The 3,794-nt window shown below is 37.2% G+C and overlaps 1 non-coding gene across 1 annotated transcript; it reads left to right on the forward strand.

Moving 5' to 3' along the window:
- The first annotated feature begins 1,116 nt into the window (after nucleotides 1–1,116).
- Nucleotides 1,117–1,223, forward strand: LOC115698362 (small nucleolar RNA R71). Its single transcript, XR_004008114.1, has one exon. It is a non-coding gene; the product is annotated as a small nucleolar RNA R71 (small nucleolar RNA).
- The last annotated feature ends 2,571 nt before the right edge of the window (nucleotides 1,224–3,794 follow it).

Genomic DNA, 3,794 nt, shown 5'->3' on the forward strand with positions numbered 1-3,794 from the left:
TGCTTTTCCCAATCCTAGCCTTTTAAAGACAGACAAAGGCATTAGATTAATGCTTGCTCCTAGATCACAAAGAGCTTTAGTTTCCACTGAACCTCCTATAGAGCATGGAATATTGAAACTACCCGGATCTTTAAGCTTGGGCGGTAGTTTCTTTTGCAAAATTGCACTGCACTCCTCAGTGAGTGCCACTGTCTCGAATTCTTCCAACTTCCTTTTCTTAGCCAAAATTTCTTTCATGAACTTCAGGTAAGTTGGCATTTTGAGAACTGCTTGTCGAGATTGTTCTTGCGGAGTCTTTGAGGGTAAGGAATTTTAATATGGTGATCTATGCTGATCGGAGGTGAAGCTTCTTTCGGTGCAAGACCCTCAGTAATCTTCTTTTCCTTTGGTGCCTGTGTCTGTGACTGTTGATCCTGATTCCCATCTTCAACTGGTTGCTTGCCACTAGGTCCTTCATAACTCTTTCCACTCCTCAAGGAAATTGCTTTACATTGCTCTTTTCCTTTTGCCTCACTAGTGCTAGGTGAATTTCCTTGAGCTTGTTTTGCCACTTGAGTAGCTAATTGTTCCATCTGAGTTTCTAGAGTTTTAATAGATTCTCTAGTCTCCATCATGAATTGGAGCAATAAATCAGCTTGGATATTGGAGCCTCTACTAGGACTTTGCTGTTTGTTTTGTTGGGGCTGATTTCTCTGCTGGTAGAACCCCTATTGGCTATGCCCATAATTATTGTTTTGAGAGTAGTTCCCAATGGCTTTTGCTTGATCCATTGGCAAATTATTCACATCTTCCTGGCACTCAGAAAAGTGATGAGGACCTCCACATAACTCACAGAACACTTGAGCTTGCTTGGCTTGCATAGCCATCAGTTTTGTTAGGGCCTCAACCTGGGCTGTCAGCTTTGTAATGGCATCAACCTCTAGCACACCAGCTACCTTCTTAGTTTGACTTCTTTCAGTTGGCCACTGCTAATTGTTTAGGGCCATCTCCTCCAACAGATCATACGCCTCATTCGCACTCTTTCTCATAAATGCTCCACCAGCTGCAGCATCTATAAGAGTTCTAGTGTTACCAACCAGCCCGTTGTAGAAGTTGTGAACCAGCATCCACTTCTCAATACCATGATGAGGGCACTTTCTGATGAGATCCTTGAACCTCTCCCAAGACTCATGGAGAGATTCATTATCTTGCTGACAGAAGTTGTTGATTTCTCCTCTCAACTTGGCTGACTTTGCTGGAGGAAAGAATTTGGATAGAAATTTTGTAGCCAAGTCATTCCATGTGGCAATGGAGTTGGGTGGTAAGGAAATTAACCAACTTTTAGCTCTTTCTCTGAGTGAGAAAGGAAACAGTCTCAATCGGATGGCGTCATCACTAACCCCATTTACTTTGAAAGTCTGGCACAACTCTATGAAGTTTGATAGATGCAGATTGGGATCTTCAGAAGGGAGTCCACCAAACTGGACTGAAGACTGCACCATTTGGAGTTTGGCAGGCTTGATTTCAAAGTTGTTAGCCTCCACTGCCGGTGGCCTGATACATGACTGAACCCCTGTGAGAACAGGGAGAATATAATCTCTCAAGCTACGACCATTAGCTTGATCTTCAACGGCACCTCCATTATTACCGTTGTTGCCTCCATTATTAGCATTATTAGCGTTTTCAGCCATGATCTCTGGTGTTTCAGCAGTTGCTGAAACTCTTTCTTGCCTCTTGTTCTTTCTGTTTCTCCTACAAGTTTTCTCGATTTCAGAATCAACTGGTAATATGACTGCTTGTCCTTGACGGCGCATACACTTAGGATTCCTGAATTAGATAAAGAAAATATTGCAAGAAAAAAAAGATTAGTAATTAGCAAGAAAAATAAACCAAAGTAGAAGTTAGTATAATTTTGTGTAATATTAATCTTTAAACAATTCCCCGGCAACGACGCCAAAAACTTGTTACGAAAATTATGATCACTACGCAAGTGCACGCAATCAAGTAGTATACTCACGCAAGTGAGGTCGAACCACAGGGAATTGGATTAATTATTACTAAACTATACTTATAATTCTATTTGGAAATCAAAAGTATTTATGATTGAAAAAGGAAGAAAGAAATTCAAGAAACTTAAAGAAACAAGTGAATATTAATCAAGATGAGAGAATAGGGAGACGAATCCTGTTGTTAAGTTACCAATGTTAATGTCTAATTGCTATCCTTCTCTTGAAGTGAATGACAGATTATAAATTAACCTAGCTCTTTTCAGATCTTCTAGGTTCTAAATCTCATGCTCTCTAATTAATCTCTTAATTAAACTAACATGAAATCAGCATTAAGCAATAATCTAAATGTCAAAAAGGCTATGTAAATACTTTCGTTTCACATCAAAACCTAGACTATCCAATTTTAGCATTCTCAATTCTCACTTTTCAGATTTCGAATTGAGATCATAAAACATGTAAAAGGTGATCAATCTTGCACATGGAAATTAAACACAAATATGAATAGTGTTCACAATCAAGATGGAGGAATGACAATTATTTATTAACTAGGAAAAACTTAAAACATTCATCATTCTCCCTAAATAGAAGTTTAGTTCAAAACATCCATAATCAAATCCATAATTAACATTGAAACAAAAAATAGCTTAGAAATATTAAAGAAAAGAGAAAGAACTAGTTGAAGCAATTGATCCGGGTCGCCACAAGCCGCTCTTCTAGCCTCCTCCTTTGTTTCTAGGGCTCCAATTCTGAATGAACCCTAATTTTCACGAGCTCTCACTATTTAAACCAAGTCTCATCTTAAAAATTCGTGAAATTACACGAGCTCTCACTATTTAAACAAAGAGTGAAAACTAACCGAAAATACGACCCGAAACTTAAACTAATTTTAGTCTAACAAGTCCTAGACTTGACGGTATGTCAGTTATGTTCTATTTGAATTACTGGCATATTGTTGGTGATTTAGTTACCAAAACTGTTCTAAAAGTTCTAAATGATGAGGATGATCCTTTAGCTTCAACCAAACAGTGATTACATTAATTCCAAAAGTTAAAAAGCCTAGCATAATGACTCAATTTCGACCAATCAACCTTTGTAACGTACTCTACAAATTGGTTTCTAAGGCAATTATTTTTCGGATGAAGCCATATATGTTGGGTTTTGTGCCATAAGTAAAACCCATTTCAATATAATCAGATTTACTTATTAATAAAGATCAGAAATAACATTTTATGTTGCATGGTTCACATGATTTATTTCATTATTATATATATAATGTATGAATTCCATTTAAGTCCAGAACATATGAATTTGTTAGTGATTATAGTGTTGTCAGCGCAGTGGAATATAATCTTAATTATATGTTCGAAAGTTTATTCCCTGATTTGTCAGAACACTAGATTTAGACTGACATGGTATAATCAGCGATAGGTATTCTTACACCTTAGAAAAGTGTTATGTCCTTTCCAGGACATTGGCAAAGTTTACCAGTATCGGATGTATGGAGTATACATCGGAAGGGACTGATATTGAACTTTGATTAGATATATTAAAATTTACTGTAATATCTATTCAATTCAATATCACCTGTTGATCCTAGATCAAATGATCTTAATCCTGATATGATTAGGTTCAATCTCAAGAGTGTCATTCGTGTTCTTTGATTTGTTAGTTAAGCCTACTTTTGGGTCAGGGTGATACGTACATTTTGGGAACACGGTAGTGCAATTGAGTGGGAGCGCTAACATAAATATGGAATCTATAGCTTCTATCTGGCGAATAGAAAGTAAAGGATGATTTCCTTCGAGC

This window comes from Cannabis sativa, chromosome 7 (genome assembly GCF_029168945.1).
Source record: "Cannabis sativa cultivar Pink pepper isolate KNU-18-1 chromosome 7, ASM2916894v1, whole genome shotgun sequence".
Lineage (NCBI taxonomy): Eukaryota > Viridiplantae > Streptophyta > Magnoliopsida > Rosales > Cannabaceae > Cannabis > Cannabis sativa.